The sequence below is a fragment of the Myotis myotis genome, unplaced genomic scaffold (genome assembly GCF_014108235.1).
Source record: "Myotis myotis isolate mMyoMyo1 unplaced genomic scaffold, mMyoMyo1.p scaffold_m19_p_4, whole genome shotgun sequence".
In the NCBI taxonomy this organism is placed as follows: Eukaryota; Metazoa; Chordata; class Mammalia; order Chiroptera; family Vespertilionidae; genus Myotis; species Myotis myotis.
The window spans coordinates 5,099,781-5,112,368 of record NW_023416346.1 but is presented as its reverse complement, the minus strand read 5'-3'; positions in this window follow the sequence as shown (position 1 = coordinate 5,112,368).

Below are 12,588 nucleotides of genomic sequence, written 5' to 3'. Positions count from 1 at the left end.
TTAGGGTTTTTCAAAATGCTGACACGCCGAGCTCAAAAGGTTCACCATCACTTCTCTAGACCCTTGTTTTCTCTTCTCTCTCTTTCCCCTTTGTGTAAATTTGTTTTTTCAGTCCTACCTTGTTCCAAACATTTAGCTCTTTGCTAAAGATCACAGGCAAGCTTCAAATTCCTAATATTTAATCATAATTACTGAAATATTCTCATCAAAATGCTTTCCACCTTACTCCCTAATTAGACCAATGCATCAATTGTCATTTCTAGAACTGCCATACCTAAAGTGTTAGATTAAACAAACTGCTTATGCTGTTATTAAAACAATAAAAAGAAAATTTGAAAAACAGCATGACAGAAATATGTGTATGAGGGTGTCTTGGTTGGTCTAGAAGTGACACATATATGGTAGCGTGTGCAATTAGGCAGCACATGCAAAGTCCTCAATGACCTGGATTGGATAAAGTTTTCTTAATTTCAAGTGTATGCTCAAGAAACCCAAGTTCATATACCGTTTTGTGATTGGCCTACATCCTGAGAGTTCAATGGGAAAGAACTCTGGAGCACTGTACAAAATTGTAGGTTTAGAAACATACAGACATGTCTGATAAAATGGGGATAAAATGGGGATGGAAGAGACACAATTCACAAGGCAAAGCAGCATTGCCATTAGAAGGAGAAATCACCATGGGTAGGGGCAAAGTTGACAAGGTAAGGCTTGATTTAACACGAAGTTGGCAGTGCTAGAAGTGGTTGTGGCTTCAGAAATAACCAAAGACGAGTTTGAGTACCCCCCTGAACCAATCTCTCACTCTTTCCTCTTCTGCTACCTTACTCCTTGAACAACCATTGTTTTGGGAAAGAGAAGGAAATGTTGTTTTTTTAAAAAATAGAGCCCCAGAACTTCTTAAGCAGGACACAAAAGGCACTAAATATAAAGGAAAAAATGATAAATTGAGCAAGTAGAAGCTTCTGTACATAAAAAGCCGCTGCTAAGATAGTGAAAGGTAAGCCACAACCTAAGAGGTAATATTTATAATACATATATCTGACAAAAGACTCCTATTCTGATTATATAAATAATTACTACATATTTCTAAGAAAGAGACACGCAACACAGTAGAAAAATGTGGAAAAGACTTGATCAGACACTTTACAAAAGAAGATAACAAAAGAGCCAATAGACATTAAAAGGAGCTCAACTTCTTTACCAGGGAAATGCAAATTGATGCTACAATGCAATGTCTACACTCATCAGAATGACTAAAATAAAAAAAATGCAAAAAATGCCAAGTTTCATGGCATTACAAGTACATGGAGGAATCAGAGCTTTCTTTTAAAAATAAATATTTTTATTGATTTTAGAGAGAGAGAAAGGGAGAGAGAAACATTGATGTGAGAAACAGTGATTGGTTGCCTCCTGTATGCACGCCACCAGAGATCAAACCTGCAACCTGGTATGTGCCCTGACTGGGAATCAAACCAGTGATCTTTCAGTGCATGGGGTGATGCTCAACCAACTGAGTCACGCCAGCCAGGGCCAACCAGAGCTTTCATATGCTGCTGATAGGAGATCCATTTTGGAAAACTCTTTGGCTATATATAGTATGGCTGAATATATGTATGCTTACACTATGACACGCTGATTTCAATCCTAGATATGAACTCAACAAAAATTCGCACTTATATCCACTCAAAGATATATTTAAGAAGATTCATAGCAGCATATTCATACTAGCCCAATACTAGAAAACACCTGTAATGGTTAATTTTATGCACCAACTTGACTAGGATATGGGATACTCAGATATCTGGTCAGATATATTCTGGGTGTCTCTGTGAGGGTGAATTTGGATAAGATTGACATTTAAGTCAATAAACTGAGTACAACAGATTGCCCTCCCTAATGTAGGTGGGCTTCATCCAATCAGTTGAAGGCTTGAATAGAACAAAAAGTCTGACCAGCCCCCAAGTAAGAAAGAATTCTTCTTGCCTGACTGCCTTTAAACTGAAACATCAGCTTTTTTTCCTGCCTTCACATTTGAATGTAAACCTTGGCTCTTCCAGACTTTGAACTGAAACTGTATCATTGGCTCTCTTGAGTCTCTAGCTTGCTGACTTACTCTGCAGATCTTGGAATTTGTCAGCTTCCATAATCATGTGTGCCAATTTCTTATGTTATACCTACACATATCTATTGGGTCTGTTTCTCTGGAAAACCCTAATTAATACAACACCTAAATGCCCATGCAGAGTAGTATGGATAAAATAAGTATGCTACTTTTACAATATGTAATATTGTACAACCATGAGAATGAACAAATTACAACTACACACAATAAAGCCGGTGCATTTCATGAACAGGTTGTTCAACAAAAATATCCAGATGCAAAAGAGAATAGACAAACCACTCTATACTACTAAATACAATTTAATGGTTACCTTAAGAATGGCAGTCACTGGAAACAGGTAGAAACAGGGGCCTTTGAGGACCTTGGTCATATTCTATTGCTTAATATAAGTGCGGAATACATGGATGTGTTCCCTTTATGAAAATTCACTGATGATTTCTGCACTTCTGCATGCATATTATACCTTAATAAAATAATTTAAAGCTCTTTATTAGAAAACTAGAGGCCTGGTGCATGAAATTCATGCATAGGTAGGGTCCCTAGGCCTGGCTGGTGATCAGGGCTCATCTGTGGGGCAACCGGCAGGGTGATCGCCCCCCCACCCCCTTGCTCATACCTGCCTTGGCCAACCTAGCACCATCTGCTTTCTGACCCCACCCCCTGCTACTACCACTGGTCGCCTCCCTCTGTGGGGCAACTGGTAGGGCAATTAGGGGCCCCTGCTCACACCCGTCTTGGCTGGCTTGGGGCCTGTGGGCTGGGGGCAGCTCCTGCATTGAGCATCTGCCCCCTGGTGGTCAGTGTGTATCATAGTGACAGGTCGTTCTGCCAGTTGGTCAATTTGCATATTAGGCTTTTATTATATAAAATACCCTCTAAAATTACTTAAAAAGGAAAGGGGACTGAGGGACAACCTGGTAATATGATCTCTCCAGCCCACATAAATTGGTAGAGTCCAAATAAAATGAAATACTTAGGTATAGCCAGAACTGGTTTGGCTCAGTGGATGGAGCGTCGGCCTGCGGACTGAAGGGTCCCAGGTTCGATTCTGGTCAAGGGCATGTACCTGGGTTGCGGACACATTCCCAGTGAGGGGTGTGCAGGGGGCAGCTGATCAATGTTTCTCTCTCATCGATGTTTCTAACTCTCTATCTCTCTCTCTTCCTCTCTGTAAAAAATCAATAAAATATATTTTAAAAAAAAGAAATACTTAGGTATAAACCTAAGAAAAATGTACAGGATTTCTAAAAATCACAAATGTTGATGAAAGAAGTCAAAGAAGAAATAAATAAATGGAGAGATATATTGTATTCATGGAGTGGAAATACAAAACATAGCAAAGATATCAATTCTCCTTAAATAGGTTTGTTGGCTTAATGCAATTTCTATCAAAATACTAGAAAATTTTTTGTACACATAGATGAACTTATTCTAAAATTTAAATGGAAAGCACAGGCCCTAGCATAATTAAATTAATCTTTTAAAAAAATCAAGAGTAAAGTGGGAAGAATTACTCTATCTGATATTAAGGTTACTATATAGTTAAAATAATCAAGAGAATAGTAATACTGGAGGGATAAATACATAGCTTGATGGAGAATAGAGACCCACACAAATATAGACCCACACAAATATATTAAGCTGATTTTTTGACAATGGTAAAAAAGCTAGTTACCAAATGGTGCTAGAGCAATAGGATATTCATAGGCAAAAAAAAAAAAAAATCAACCTCAATCAAAGTCTCATGCATTATGAAAATAACTCAAGATGAACCACAGATATAAATGTAAAATGTAAAAGTATAAAAATTTTAAAAGAAAAAACAAAAACAAGGTTGTAAAATTTATAAAGAACTTTAAACACTCAACTATAAAAAAGAAACAATCTAATTAGAAAATGGGCAAGACATGAACAGACATTGTGATGACAAGGTTATACAAATTATAGCACATAAAAAGATACTCCAATTTATCCATTAGAGAAATGTAAACACGAGGTATCATTATATAGCTATCATAATGGCTAAAACAGAAAATGGTGACAACACCAAATGCTGGCTAGGAGATGGAGAAAGTGAATCCCTCACATTTGCTGGTGGGAATGAAAAATGGTACAGCCACTCTGGAAAACAGTTTGACAGTTTATTAAAATACAAACATGCAATTGCCATACACTTATCTCAGAGAAATGACAACTTACATTCTCAGAAAAATCTATACACGAATCTTAATAGCAGCTTTATCTGAAATAAACAAAAACTGGATCCATTTGCAATGTCTCTTCATGGAGTTACTATTATTGAACTAAGCTCATCTAAGGCTCTATGCCATTAGACTTTTTATTCCCCTTTTTGAGAATAATCTTTGGAAACACGCTGTACTCACTGTAAAGATATAATGAGAACTTCATTTATTTTATTCCCCAATGTTCTTTTTCAATGACCTATGGGACAGATATCTCATACATCAGTACTAGATAAAGTCTATTTCTGAGCAACTGGTTTGTTATAATCTCATAGAAACTTGTTGGCATTGTACTGGTCCTGTTTCCCCCTTTGCTTTGGCTGTTGAGCTCAGAGCCAAGTGTTCAGGCTATCTCTAAATGTGTAGGGCTTTGTGGTCTTTATGTCTAGTCTTAGTTCAAATCATTCAATCCTCATTCCTCTTCATCTTTTTTGTCTCATCTTTGTTTTTGCCAAATTTGACAGTATGAATTCTGCAACCCCCTTTAAATGCATTTGGAAAATAGAGGAAGAGGAGAGGTAGAGAGGAAGAAAAGAAAGGTGACATCTGCAAAATAATCCATAAGTAAACATGTGGAAGCTTCTTTGCTTCTTTAAACTGCCTGGAGAACCAATCCCTTTTCAGTCTCCTGTGTGCAAACCAGGAGCATTAAGCCAGAAAATAAATTTTAAAAAAACACACACACAAAAAAAACATAGTAGCAGTATGGTGGTGGGGGGGGGGGGGGGGCGGGCGGGGGAGCGGTTCTCTCTTCCAGCAACCAGCACAGAGAGAGAGAACGCGGGGGTTGATGAATATTGATTAGAATGTGACGAAGTTTAAGGGAAAATGAATAAAACCAGACTGAGACAGAAATAGAGGGAAAGCTGGGACCGAGCGTGGCGACTGCCCTCTGATAGAGGGACAGACAGACCACCAGCACCGGAAGTAAATTTAATACATATTGGAGGTAACAGGAAGTTACATCACATCTGGGTGGGCCTTGAGTTCCTGGCAACATAATAGGACCCAGCCCACTTAGCATCTGGGTGGGAAAGTCAGACTGAGTGGCGTCCCAGCCTCTTGACTAGGATCGCCCCCAGGGCGTGGCTCTGCTTGCGCCCTGAGTTCAGTTGACGATATCTAAAAAACGCCCGCCCGAATGTGCTAGCCAGCAGCCCTCCACACAGCAGGTTTGGTTTTCTTTTCCCTGGGGAGGAGAGAGAATCGGTCTTCCTTATGCATCCTGATAGGAAGCCAGCTCTTTCTCCCCATAATTAATCATTTCCCTAAAAGAAGGTTATGTCTTTTTTATTATGCCAAGGATGAGAATGATAAAGAAAGAAAGCAGGGGATATCAGTGAATCGAGAGAACAAGTGGCTGAGGAAGTGTCCCTTTGGTACTGTGTATAAATCTTTTTTGGGTCAGAGACAAGGTCTAGAAGGCAGGCAGATAATATGAGCAAGATCCTAATTATTAGGAAGAGCTCTGGGGTTGAACAGAGATAATTCTGTCACTAACAAACTGTGTTTTTATTGATTTTAGAGAGAGAGGAAGGGAGAGAGGGGGAGAGAGAAAAACATTGATGTGAGAAGCAGTGCTTGGTTGCCTTCTGTATGCCCCCCACTGGGAATCGAGCCTGCAACCCTGTCATGTGCCCTGACTGGAAATCAACCTTGACCTCCTGGTTCTAGGTCAGTGCTCAACCACTGAGCCATACCAGCCAGGCTTCATCAAACTTTTTATAGTTGCTAATCATTTGTGGTTGAAACTTTGCTAAGGGAATTGAGTCAGCAGTCCCCAGTGTTAAAGTCTTTGAAAAACCCACATGACTTCCAAGGAGAAAAGGCTGGCAATTGTACATAGGCCACTTCTGGAAGGACCAGTATCAGACGGGACTTGACCAAAAACTTAAGACTCTACCCTTTTATCCAATTCTTCTTATTCCCAAGAAGCAGACAACTAATGAATGGGAAGAAATGAGCAAGGAAGCTAGAAGCAGCTAATCATGCCCCCCTTGTAAACTAGGGACATCCAAAACTCAAATGGGCATGAGGTGGGGCGGTTTATAACACTAGACTAGACCTGAGTTTTGATTCTTCTACTGATTGGTTGTTTTGAAGAACTAAAATGAATGTAATCTTGTGAGTGAAGGTGACAGAAGGGCTGTTTACTATAGAATACTAATTAGAAAAGCTAGAGGCCAATCTAGGCTTTCATTCAGGGGTAAGGAAAAATTATTCAACAAATAAGTTTAAAATACACGAGTGAAATAGTTTCTTTGTTTGCATTCTAATATTTTTTGTTGTTTCTTAGGCTAAAGCGAAATTTTTCAACAACAGCCAGCTTGGGATGGTGTTTATAGGGGAGAAAAAGTATTCCTCAACCCTCTTAGAGTCCCTGGCTGGGTCCAAAAATTCAACTAACACAGGTTAACAGGAGAAAAGTATACACATTAATTTAACATAAGTTTTATGTGACATGGGAACCTTCATAAAGAAATGAAGACCCAAAGAAATAGTTAGCCTAAGCAGTTTTATGGTAGGCTTGATGAAGACTGGACAGTTATGGGGAAATTTGATAGGTCAGAGAATAGGAGGTAAGTATAGTAAACTGGGGGAAATTTAGCAAAGCCTGTTTGTTAGGATTCTTTTCAGCATTCCTTTGTCTTTGGAGATAAGAACGCTCTTTTCTTTGGGTAAAGAGGGAGAAAAGTGGGAGCAAGGTCAGAGTGACCTTTCTGCTTATGCTGTTTTCTCAAACTCCTTCAGTTTAACATATTCAATATGCCAACGTGCCATATTTTGAGGTAGTGTGTCCTGAACCCCATCATATTCAATGAACAGTATTTAAATTCTAGACTGCAGCAGGATAGAAATAAAAAACTTCAGACTTCATTAGTAAAATGTATAGTTATAATTATACTAGAGGCCCATTGCATGAAGAGATTCGTGCAATAGGCCTTCCTTCCCCTGGCCTAGAAATAGATATTTCTAGAAGATCTGATAATTTTTTCAATCATTCTCTGACATCAGAAAAGTCACCTTTCCAGCCATTAAAAGGTTAATATAAATAAAAACTTCACTCTATTGAATTCAAAGCATCTTCCAATCCCCACAGCTTAGGCCTCCCTCATGCTCAGAGACATGCAATGGAGAAGGGGTGACTTTATGCCTTTTCCCCTCTTATTCTTCATCCTTTCCTATTCACCAGCGATTGCTCTTGGTTCATCTAGGAATTATATAGGACATTAAATATTATAATCACTAATACGGGTCATCAAATGTTTTCATGTTTTTGGCTTTTCAAGCACATGTTAAAATTGTACTTTCATACCCATTTGACAACAGGTGTGGTCGTGTGATTTGTTTTGATAAATTGAATGTGAGCAAAGAAGAGATGTGTGTTACTTCAAGGTGGAAGCTTTAAGAGCCAGTACACAAGTCACCATATTCCCTTCTCACCACTGTGGTCATCATAAAAGTGAGATGTTGAGATAAAACTTCAATGAGGTCAATCCATGTTGAGCATGTAGCCTTATGTGAACAAAAAATAAATCTTTACCATTGATTTGGGTATTATCTATCACTACAGAATTACATGGCATATCCTGACCCAATACATATTACACCAAAATGCATTAAAATTAAGAAAAATGTAACAATTGTGAACTTGTAGCCACCTTATCACATACCCCTAAAATATTTAAAATTTAAAATATCATAATTCTAAAGAGAAACTGAGAAATCTATAACCATGGGGAAAAATTTTAATATACTTCTATCAGACAAGGAGAAAATATTAGCAAGAATTTTTAAACTTTGAACAGAAAGTGACCTATATCTAATGGGTATATATAGAAAAAATAGAAAATACACACATTTTCAAGTTCACATGAAACATTTATAAAGATTTACTTCATACTAGGTTATAAAGCAGTCTCAAATATTTCAAAGAACCAATATGGTAGAGAAAATGTTTGCTTACCACAATGAAATTTAAATTAGCAGTAAATAGTAAAATGAGCGAATGCAGACACTGAGTTGCTTTAAAATACAGAAGATGGAAACACATTAACAACATACATACTTAAAAACTTCAAATGTACTCCTAAATGACTTATGAACCATTTTGAGAATTATATAATATTTAGACATAAACAACAATGAAATTATTACCTATAAAAATCATGTGATGTATTTAAAGCAGAACTTAATGTAATATTTGGTAAAGCAGGGTAGTGATATATGGGGCTCATTTTATTATTTTCTAATCACATTTTATGTTTAAAATAATTAACAATAACAAATAGTTTTTAAGTGAAAACATTGGACCTAGTTATTGTGAAGATTTCTTGTAACTAAAAAATTGATTTAACACATGAGCTGCGGGGGGGCGGGAGGAGGGTGGGGGGCAATGAGGGGATAAGGACACATGTAATACCTTAATCAATAAAGAAAGAAAAAAATTAATTTAACAGCTTATAAACATGGAGTCTAATTTCTCTAAAAGATCATCAAATGTGAAAATTCATTGATTCTTCCTAATAATTAGTTTATTTAACTCTCATCTTATGGTTTGTAGACACATCAAAGAGTGATAAATCTAAATATGTAGCTCAATGTATTTTTTTTTTTTTTGCTCAACAGTGTTTGAATGTGTCATGGCTACTAAATAGATTATCAGTAATAAACAAGGATTAGTTTGAGAGCAAAGGAGTTAGTAGAATCATTAAATATATTTCTTATCTCATACCTAGCCACAATGTAATCCTACTACAGGGTCTGGCTCAGTAGAAAGGAAGCATCTGGCCTTTGTTTCCATCTTCTGTATTTTAAAGTAACTCCGAAATGATTTCACTTCTCCTTGAGGTAAATATAAATCCTTAATTTGACTTTACTGGTCTATGCCCATTTTGAGGTGGCAAATGTGATAAAGTGGCTGGATAAGGTGACCAAGTTTGATTTACTTGGGTTGGGTCTACCCATTACACTGCTCAAACCTGTAACTTGGATAAGTAATCACCACCTACCTTTTTTCCCCCTCATTCATCACTAGTTTCTTTACATCCTGACCTAGCACTATCATTTTATCTTGATGATAGAACAACTCTAGCATTCACTACATGTCTTCAGAGATATGTTTGTCTATATGCAGGTTTGCAACACAAAATTACAATACGAATCACAGCTTATTTTCTTAAGAACTTTGAGATGAATGTTTTCTTATGAGAAAAAGAGACTTTGAATGGAGAATTTAGAAAATAACCTATCAATCCATGACAGTTTGCTTTTCTATGTACCTACTCTCTCTGAGTTAAAGCATTTATACAGAGAGATAGCATCAGAAGAGGCAGAGGAAGAAGCTTCAGACATCCGTTCCTCAATAAAAGTAACAACAACAACAAAAAAACCCTGGCAAAAACTGTCAGAATCAATATTTTTGGAATTATGGAAACTAACCAAAAGCTTGCAACAACCCAGGGAGCACTTATTCAAGAAAAGCAGCTGAATCTTGCTAATTATAGGGACCTTTGCGGTATTTTAACTCACAGTAGCCCCATCTTTTGCTCTTCATTTCAGTCTTTATTGTATTCCCAGTTTGTATTACTAGAAGGAGTAGAATAGACCTCATTTGCAAAGATTATCTTTGGTTGATCTGTCTGGTTATTCCTTGGAAGACTGGTTCAAGATTTGTTTTACTTAACCTAATTCAGAGCTCACCCAACACTAAAGCCACTACCTGGGAAGTATTCAACAAAAACATTTACAGGAGAATGTTTTTGTTACTTTTACATGAGACAATAGATAACAGTTGGGAAAAAAACCAATATGCTATTAAAATGATTGAAAAGAAAGGGAAATGAAATACTTTGGGGAAGAAGGACTTTGAAAAGCTCCAACATATTCCAGGAATCTAGTAGGCTCCACATAGGGCTATCAAACAAAAAATCTTTCCCTACCAGCACTATTTTATTCCACACTGTGTGAGCTCAGACAGTCTTACTAGTTCCCATTTAACATGCCCAACTAATATTGCTTGAAGGGTGGACTTACTTGCCTCTTTTATAATGCTAGATAGGGGAAATATTCCCCAGTGAGATACAATGTCCATCCCCATAATACAAACAGGTAAAAGTGATGCAATTACTTCATATAAAACTTGTTCAAACATACCGATTTCCCTACAGGCTTTTATCTCAATTCCATTAAACTTTACATTCTTAACTGTAGCTTCCATCAGGACTTCAACAACAGGTCTTGGTTTTACAACACTTAGAGGAAGTGTTCCCCAGCCAGACATAATATCCATTCCCATAAAACTTTCAGGTAAAGGAGACACAAGCACTTCACATAAAGCCTGTTTAAACATTCCACCTTTCATAACATCAGCTCTCACATTTTTATATTCTTTCAATCTAATTGTAGCCCACATTAGGGCTTGACTAATGGGTTTTGGTACCAGAGCCATGGACCTCCTGATTCAAGGAATCCTAGAAATTTCTCTTTTCTACTCCCTGACCATTTTACTCACTCTTGTGCAAAAAGCTCTGGGTCCCTAGAGAGATCAAGCCAAGGGACTCTGGCCCTTTTGTCAATCTTTAACTTGATTAATCTGCTTTTAACCACTGCTACAAGCAGTTGGTCAGGTTTCTCATTATGATCTTTGCCTTTTGGGCTTTAAATATTTTTTCCAAACTGGGAGAAATGGACTTGACTTATTTGAAACACTTTACTATTGGAGGACCACCAGGGGCTCCCTTGGCCCACCTAACCTTTGGTAATACTGTATTAAAACCTTTGTTTTAACCCTATCAATATGTATTTTATTCATATAATTTCTTAATAACAGTCTGAAGATTTCTACCCTGCTGGGACGAGTCCTGTGATTCTCCCTCTTCTGTTTCCTTTTTATTTTCCCCCTATCAATATTTGCTTTATTCACATTATTTCTTAACAACCATTTTAAAATGTCCACCCAGCTTAGACTAGTCCAGCTGTGGGCAAACTACGGCCCGCGGGCCGGATCCGGCCCGTTTGAAATGAATAAAACTAAAAAAAAAAAAAAAGACCGTACCCTTTTATGTAATGATGTTTACTTTGAATTTATATTAGTTCACACAAACACTCCATCCATGCTTTTGTTCCGGCCCTCCGGCCCAGTTTAAGAACCCATTGTGGCCCTCGAGTCAAAAAGTTTGCCCACCCCTGGACTAGTCTCTTGATTCTTTCCTCTGCCTTTCCATATTCTCTTATGAAATAAACTAATATTTTTATTAGCATCTTTAAGATCCTTCACCTTCTTTCATCCAGTTCCCCTTCCCCCCTGACGGCTGTCAGTCTGGCCCATGATTCCATGCTTCTGTTTCTATTTTGTTCATTGGTTTATTTTGTTCATTAGATTCCACATATTTTTTAAGTGAGATCATGTGTAATTTGTCTTTCTCTGTCTGACTTATTTTATTTAGTAGAATATCCTCAAGGTCCATCCGTGTTGTTTAAAATGGCAGAACTTCCTTTTTTCTCATTGATATACACTTAGGTTGCTTCCATATTTTAGGTATTGTGAATAAAGCTGCAATAAGTGTTTGGGTGCATATGTCTCTTTGGTAACTTGTTTTTATTTCACTTGATTATACACCCAGAAATGGAATTGCTAAATCATAGGTAACTCTATCTTTAGAGGAACCTCCATGCTGTACTCCATAGTGGCTGAACCAGTTTACAATTCCACCAAGAGTGCACAAAGGTTCCCTTCTCTCCACATCTTCATTAACACTTGTTATCTCTTGTCTTCTTGATAATTGCCATTCTTATAGATGTGAGGTGATATCTCATTGTGGTTTTGATTTGCATTTCCACAATAATTAGTGATCTTTTGAAGATGAGCACTGTTTCATGTAGCTGTTAGCCATTTGGATGTCTTCTTGGAAAAATGTCTGCCCATTTTCAATCAGGTTGTTTGTTTCTTGTTATTGAGTTGTATGAGTTCTTTATAAATTTTTTATATTAACCCCTTATCTGATACACGGTTTGCAAAAATTTCCTTCCATTATGTAAGTTGCCTTTTCATGTTGTTAATTGTTTTGCTTTGCAAGCTTTTAAGTGTGATGTAGTCCCATTTGCTGTTTTTTTATTCTTTGTGTGTGTGCTTTTGGTGTCATGTTTTTAAAAATCATTATCAAGGCCAATGTTGAAGAGCTTCTTCTCTATGTTTTCTTCTAGATTTACAGAAGAAAT